Below are 8,574 nucleotides of genomic sequence, written 5' to 3'. Positions count from 1 at the left end.
TATCTACAAGACAGGTGTGTGGCTCAGGCAGCTTCCAACTCCCTGCTTGGGACTGATAGTGCCTTTGTAAGAAAGCAGCTTCAATCCTGTCCTGGAAGAAACATTCCTGCCCCTGGGGGACAAGTGATTCATTCACTCGGTGAGGTCAGTCCTGCTGCAGATCTGCCGAAGAGAAGCTGCCAGCAATGTTGAACTTAACTCACAGTCACAAGCCATTATGGAATTTGTGCTTTCTACCATTTTGCAAAATGGTAGAAATTGTGACCTTGGGCTAAGCTCAGGTCTGAAATTCAGTGTCACCAAGGTGAGCCATTATCCCAGCTGCAGTGGGAGAGTAGGGTGTGACAGCAAACCAGTCTGCAAGGGAATGAAATCCCCAGGACTGGAAGATAAAGGGAGAGAGGAGGAGGAGAACACCTTGAATCAACCAGCCAAGTTTGTGATAGCTGTTTCCCAGTTGGGTCTCCATACTGGGAGGGGATTCTGAGCTGAAGGGGATTCTCAGGAGCAAAGGGGAGTGAGTGAGGAGGAAGGAGACCCAAAAACAAGAGCAACAAGCAGAATGCAGTGCAGGGTGTGTGATGAATGCACAGCTGTGGTGGGGAGGAGAAGTCTCTCCAAGCACAGGGGATGTGTCACCACGTCTGTGCAACAGAAGGGAAGAAAGTGTAAAAAGGAAGGAAATAAAACTCTGGGTCACAGACCCCAGGGCGCTGCTGGGGAATGTCTGGGCTGTCAGGACTTTGCTCACATCCGTCCTCCAAAGACTTCCCAGGAAGTATTTTTGCCTCATATCTCACCACCTGCCACCTCCTTTGCAGGAGGACTGTCCCCACAGCAGGTGCCCTCCCTGGCTTGCCTTTCCTCTTGCCATGGAAAATCTGAACTAGCTGTGGGCTGCAGATTTTTTTTATGGACTAAAACTGTTGTATAAGGCTCCAACCAGACTAAAAATATTAGCAGTTTTAAAGGAAGCAGTAGCATCCTTTAACAGAGGTCAATGGGTTTAAAACTTCCAACTCTTTCGTGATTTTATCAATTTTCCCATCCCTCTGAATTATCTTTAACTCAATGGAATTGCAGGAGAGATGACCATTTCTGTTGATTTTTGTCAGTTGAAGAATATATCTTTTTTTATGACAGCTTAGAATATTTTGAGGATATCTTGCTAAACAAATTATTTATTGCTGGACTGCCCAAAAGCTGTGTGGGGCTGACAATATCCTGGGAGGAAACTGTATGCAGGTCTGACCTTAAGAGTCTTGGTGCTGAGAGGGCTACACTAATGTCAAAGCCAGGGAGACATGGTTCTGCTCGCTAACTAGGGTCAAAAAATTCAAATTAACAAAAACACTGAAGCAAGATCAAACTATAAAATGTCTTAAGTAACTGAAAATACACAGAAAAAAGATAGACTTTGACAAGGAGAAATTTAAGGAGCTGTTTGACCTTCCAGCTCTATTCAGTCAAGGAAACTTTCCCCATCACTGTCTGATTTGTCTTTCTGGATTGACCATAATTACCTGGCAATTTTCTCACAGCAGAGACTTTATTGAAGATTTTGGCTGTAATGTCTCATGAACTTAGACCCTCTTGCTTAGAGAGCCAACGGTGAGCAAACCAGAATTCCTCGTGACCAACCTTTAAAGAGACAATGTGTGATGTGATTTATGTATGAGGTACTTTTTCTCTTCAGTGTTCTAGGAAGATCTTACAAATGTTTCACAGCCCTGTGCCCACCCACCACCCATTACTGACTGCCCTCCTCCCTTTGAGGTTTATCACACATGACCGAATGTGTCGATGGGAAGCAACTGGGCAAAAAGGAGTACAAAATTGCCAGATTTATGTCAAAACTGGGGGATGCAACAACCTATGGGGACTTCCTGGCTGAGGAAACTGGGCAGGCTGGTTTGGGTGAGAGGAACCTTTCCCTTCTGCTTCTTTGGAAAGCCCATGGCTCTTGTGTCAAAACCATAAGGTTTCCTTGTCCTCTTGACCCCACTCTTAGGGTGGTGAGCTTTGTTTCTTTCTCTTTTTGAGTAACGAGGAGTGTCAACGTTTCTGTGTGACATGTTCCTTGGCCATCACATGCACAGTGGCTCTTGGGTCATCCTGTGTCCCTGCTGTCCCCTAGGGTTAGGGATTGATAACTATTGATATTTTGGAGTGTAATTCATAACATCAAACACAAGCCAAGTGAGTGAAATTGACAGTACTCTGCGAAATGGGTGTTTGAATTTGCTGTTTCATCATGATATGAGTCAATGAAAGTCATATGTTTTGCAGAATTCTAAGAAGAATGGAAATGGAGAAGAAAAACAGGAACTGGTTTTAGGGAAGTTTCTTTTACCCACTTTTCCGGAGCAGACAACCACAAGACACTGTATGACATCAGTTTTGGGTGCAGGACCTCTACAGGTGTCTAAAAACAAACTGTTGCCCAATAGAATGGAGCCTTTCAGACAAGCTTCTCGTGCATACCTTCGGAGTTCTTTAAATATCTTTGAACGACAATTCCTTAATCCTTCTACACCCTTTGGGTCACATACACAGCATCAAAATAATGGTTTATGATGATCATTGGGAACAAAGTTTTGTGTTTCTAACACATCTGTAAGGGTCAGAATTCACAGGTCATGAGTTGACCTAAAGCAAAAATCACGTAAATGGGTTTTACTCTGTTCTTCCTGCTGGCTGGTCCTTCCTTGACGTGCATGACAATTTCCAGATCATTTTCACACTTCCTTCTAATCTCTGTGTGGCCTCCTCCAGAGTCTTGCATGGCCTCAAGGCTTCAGAGTGGGACCATAGTTGGTTCAGTCACACTGGGATGATTTTTGAGCACATCTGGGTATTGATGATGTCAATGTGGCTACCCAAGAGTGGGTAGAGCAGTGGCCAGTGGCCCTTTCAAGCCTTAGAAGACATTTTAGACCTTGTGGTTGCAGCTTCTATAGTAATTTTGAGCAGCTGACAGCATTAAGGCAAAAGTTCCTACATGTTTACTCTCTTTATCTTCCATGACTCACATCAGTTGTACCAGGCCTGGCACAGCTGAACCATGATCAGTCCTGGCAGTGTTTTCTGAGCTGTTTTATCAGCATAGGGCAACAGGGTTTAGTGAGGGCAGAGAGCAGCACATAACCACACTTCACAGATCCCTCTGGTCCGTGTCAGCATCAGCATATCTGCAAGGGAGCTTGGCATTGAGCCACAGCACTACTCAGCAGCTCCAGCCACTGCAGTTCTGGCTAAAAACCTGCTGCTGCTGCCCCACAGGTGTGCTGGGGTCAGGCAATGGTAAAGTCAGGCCCCAAATACAACCTGCTGTCCAGGAGCATCAGCTGCCAGCTGAACAACAAAGCCTGGAGGGAGCCAGAGAAGATGCAGCACTGAGAATTCCCACTCTCCTATCTCATATTCCTCGTATGCTTTGTGACAAAAATGTCACATCTCAAACTATCACACTCCTATCTGTTCTCCCACCCCCTCCCTTGTCCTCAAAATTCCTGAGTTTTCCCTCCAGTAATTCTGCCAGCCCAATTCCTGAGGATAATGTGCAGGGCCTATAAACTTTGGAAATATTGGTGGGCATCTGAGCTGAAAAGAAACATTTCATTGATGTGTCTCTCAGTGTTTGTATTCTATTAAAGCTGAAAATGTAAGAAATGAAACACACAGATAAATAAAATTACTTTGGAAAGAAAGGACATTTCTGACTCAGGTCAATCAACACACTAATGGCCTTCAGTGTCTCAAGAGTCCAGCCAAAGATTTTTTGTGTATAGATGTTTGTCTGGAAGGTCTGGCAGGCTCTTTCACTCAGGTATAAACTAAAGTTCAACAGATTCCAGAGTGATTCTGGTTAAGCATGTCCATATGACTGATGCAGACACTTCAATGAAGAGCTGGAGTTACCTGAGCACTCGTCAGCAAAGCAAAGGTACACAAAGATGGAATAAAGAGTCTGCACTGGCATAGACACAGAGCAATGAGGCAGAGAAAGAGTTGTCTGCCTTTTTACCACTTTTATGTCTCAACAGCTTATTTTTTGAGGAAGAAATACTTGAACATGAACCTGTAGCCCAGCAAGGAGAGACTTTAACATAAGTGAATTTCCTGAAGATTTTCCGCTTCTTCAGAATCTATTCCAGGGCTCTCTGAAAGATTCCTCCACCTTATAACATTGTCCAGAGATGGAGCTCAGCTACTAAATCTGAAAAATAAATAAACACATGACCAAATGGCTCTGAGCAGAGAAGGAGGCGAAGAGATAAATGGTGCACACATCTCGGGCAGCAAATGGATGTCTGAGAGACCAGTAAGTGGTTTGCTTTGATTTGTTCATCCACTTAAGAGAGAATGGATGTCTTGAGCCTTCACTGGAGAAGGGAAGGCAGCCTGCAAGGAAAAAAGGCTGGAGGGAGGCAAGACAGTGGTGCTTCCTTTGCATTCCAGATAAAACAAAAATAGGTGTCTGCATTGCTGAGGAGGCAACAGAGAAGCTGCAGTTTGATTTTCCAAAGCTGCTGGAGCAGGGGAAGATCTTGGCACCAGTTCAGCTCTGTGGTCAGAAGAAGGAGAATTTCAGGTGATGACTGTCCCCGTTTGTCATCTGCTCCCAAAGATCAACCACAGAGCAAAGTGCAGCAAAGTTCACAAGAAGAGCTTTTACCCTCTGCAGCCTTGGCCTCAACCTTCAAAGTCACCAGGAAGCAGCAGTATGGGCTGGTCACGAGGGATGATGGGGTCATTGCCCTGTCCCAAATTAAAACTCATGTCAGGGATCACAGAACAAGCCCCAGCCTCGATTGATGCAGTCACCTGAAGTGATGTCACTGGTTCTTACTGGGGCATGGTGAGGCCAGAGGAAATTCTGCATCATCAGCCCAGGAAACCAGGGTGAGAAATCCCCAGACTCCTTTGGATGTACAGGGATTGTACTCTGTGCTCAGCAAGGGTGAGGACTGAGGGACCTCATTAGATCTGAAAGGCAATAAAATGCATTTGATTCCCGGAAAAGTGGATGTCTAATGCAAAGTCATCTTCAGAACCAACCTACAGTTAGATGAGTATAATTTAGGAACTCTTTGGATGATGGTATCTGTCCCACCCATGTCTCAGCCACAGTGCAGAGAGGAATCAGTACCCAATAATTACTCTAAAATAGGGCCCCATTGTGATTTTAAAAAAGACCCACTCCCACTGGTGTTTGCCATGTTCTGCTGGGCTGCAGGAAAGCAGGATCTGACCTCCAGCTTTTCAGCCTTCCAGGCTCCCTATTTCACACCAGTGCCTGTGAGGACAGCCCTGTGGTCCTGTGAAAAGTCTATCAATGAAACACACTGCAAATCACAAAGTGAATTTTTCCTTTTTGCCCAGGAAGGTTATCAAGCCCAGAACTCTTCTCCCTTTTACCCCTGCTGCTCCCTCCTGCCACACACACTCCTGCCCTCTCCAGCCCCTGTGCCTTGTGCAGGGAAACTGGTGACTTGGGGGGAAAAAAAGGAGACTGAGTCATGAGGTCACACCATTATCACATTTCTATTCCAGTGCTTTCTCTCACTGCCTACAATTATCACTCCTTTATTCTTGTACTTGGCTTCTTAGACTTTGATCTAGTCCTTTGCTTCATATCTTTTGATGCATTTTAGCTTACATTGTCTGTAATCTGACCCCTTGCCATCTAATTCCAGCAACTTCTCACAACCCCTATCAACCACTCTCTCCCCCCTTTCATCTTTCTTTTGTATAAATGTATACAGAGCTGTAACAAAGAAACTACAGTGTAGTTGTAGCACTTCCAAGGTCCTTAGAAGTGCTGGATAAAATCTCTATGCATTTATTTTGCCCCTCACAGGTCATTTTAAAACATCTTTGTTTATCCCTTTTTCCCCTCAGACAAAATAAAAATGCTAAGGAAACAAAAACTAAATACAGTGCTTTTTCTCCCCTCTGAATTTGTTATGAAAACCTTTTAAAATTATTTTTGTTGTAAACCTATCTTCAAGTTCTATTCAATGACATTAAGACTGTAAAGACACGGTACATTTTCATCATTAAATACTGGCAGACCCTGATCATGTTTATTTTCACTGAGGAAAAGGAAGGAAAGGCCAATGCTTACATTGCAAATACCAATTAATGCAGAACTACAGTGTGTGAATATGTATTTATAAATATATATTTAGAGGAAAGAAAATAACTTGGCTTTTTCAAAGTGGGATCTGTGGGCAAAAATATATAGTTGCATTTTCCAGTGTCTAAGTAATGCAGAAATAGACTTGCAATTCTCCAAGGTGATTGAGGAGCCTGAAGTCTTTTTAAATCAGTGAATTTCAAGACTTGACAATGTCTGAATATTTGTGAATTGTCTTAACTGCAACTTCAGGTATTTAAATTTTATTATCAGTCAGGTCCCAAAATCCTTTAGAAACTGGATTTAGAATTCAATCAGTGAGGCAATTTTATGTACTTTTGTCCTATACTTCTGGTGTATATTTAGCAGTGTGTTGGAACTGAAGGAACAGAGTGAGAAGAGATTTTTTTTAGATGCCTCTGCATAACCAGAAAGATATTTACAATAATACTTCTCTTTCTGCTTGATAATAACAGACTTGTAAGGGCAGAAAGAGGTACAGATTTGCATGGTGGCTCTGACATCTAACTCAGGAGAGATACTTCGTTATTTTTAGCTGCTGGGAAGCAATGATGAGGGCAGAGAGTGTGTTTGGTTTGAACAGTCCTGGTACCTCCCAGGCAGGTCAGCCAGGTCCCAAATGTTTAGGTGAGAAATTCTGCTTTGTGCTTGCAGATTCTCTGGCCACCCAGCTACAGGTGTGATCTTGTTGTGTGCTTTGTGGGCTTCAGTCTCTGCTGAAGAAGAATTCTGCTCTCCCTCTATGCCCATCCAGCATGGAAAAATGGTGGAAAATATACTTTGAGCAGATGCTGCTGTTCCAGCAATCCAACCCATGGTTTTCAAGAGGGAGATGGGAAAGGAACAAGACCTTCTGCCTCTTTTATTCTGCCCACCTTCCCCAGCAACACTGGTCTGGGGCTGCCCTGGCAAAGCTGCAGATAAAATGTTCTGTGTTGTGTTATATACATGCATATATGCATGTTATAGACATGTCTCCATACAGAATGGACACTCAGAATCTGATTTTTAGTCCCTTTCTCTCCTTCAAGTTCTTCTCTGTCTGAAATGTTGCAACTCTGAATAATTCCTAGAGATACTTTGGGAATTTTCTAGCTAATGAATTCCTCCACTGCCAGCAGTTCCCAAGGATGTCAGGCAAGCAGTATTGCAGGTGCTGGGGAGAAAAACATAACAAAAACAATGAAAAGAAACTCAAAGAAAACCTTGAGGTTTTGCTTTGTCCTGCAGTAGCTAGTTGGTTAAGCACCTTCTTTGCTGGCTGATTTCAATCTCTAAAATCATATTTTCCATAACAGTGGCCAAATGGTTCCTGGGTAGTTTGAACACCTGTGGACCTGGCATTCTGAGCCTCTAAATAATGCAGACACAGCAGTTCCCTCTGCACCTCTAGTTCATATCCTTCCTTAGCTGGCAAAACCCTCTGATAAAGACAGTGTTTTGCAGCTGGAAAATAGGTCACCTTCAAAGCCATGTATTTGTGCACATATATGTGTGTGGTTATGCCCTGAAGTTGGACAAAGGAGTGGAATAGTTACATTTGAGGGAGAACTCCAGTTTTGCCCTTCCTGAAAAGCCCTGAAGGGATTAAGTGGAACATCCAGGGTTGTAAATATGGCAGGAGGCTGAATCCAGGGAAGGGAGGGACCCCAGGGGAAGTGCTTTCCTGGATTAGAGCCACTCAAGAAAGAGGAGTCTATCAGTAGATAAAAGTCTGGTTTCAGTTTAGTTGAGGTTTGGGAGTTTCACCATGTGTGTTCATGGTCACACGCAAGTTCTATGTACTCAAACAGAAAATATGTCCTTGACCCAAACTGCAAGAGTTCTGCCTCTGAATAATCGATTATTTTATTCAGAGGTTTCTGTGTACAGTGGTGAACCAGCAAGTTTATTTATGCTGAGGAAGTTTCCCATCCATAATTGATGACTAAATCAGCTCTGGTCTTCCCATGGTCTGCAGCTCCTCTGATGTGGCCACATGTGTGAAGCAGCTTTGAGTTTGGCATGGCTGGCTTGCTTACAGTCAATTATACATGTGGTAGGCACAATAGGATTGTTTAGGGCACAGGGCAAGCTTCTCTTTCCATTTCTAAGTTTCCACATTTTATCAGAGGACTCCGAGCTCCCATCTCCTCTCCTGCAGTGCTTCATTCTCTGCTATTCATGACCTGCTGCTCATTCAGTGGCCACTTTCCTTCATGAAAGTGTAGTTTAATTTAATTTTCTCTGTTCAGTGCACCACTGCCATTTCAAAAGGAAGGTCATCAACCAAATCCACTCCCAAACGTATCTAAAGTTATTTAAAACCTCAGCTTTTCTTTTGGAGCATATATGAGACTATAAAAATATGATACATCTATGCATAAAGGGGGTAATAAACTATTTTTTTACCTGGAAGTCAACATGAGTTT

The sequence above is a fragment of the Taeniopygia guttata genome, chromosome 14 (genome assembly GCF_048771995.1).
Source record: "Taeniopygia guttata chromosome 14, bTaeGut7.mat, whole genome shotgun sequence".
Lineage (NCBI taxonomy): Eukaryota > Metazoa > Chordata > Aves > Passeriformes > Estrildidae > Taeniopygia > Taeniopygia guttata.
The sequence above is the reverse complement of the archived record's forward strand: the minus strand, read 5'-3'. Positions refer to the sequence as shown.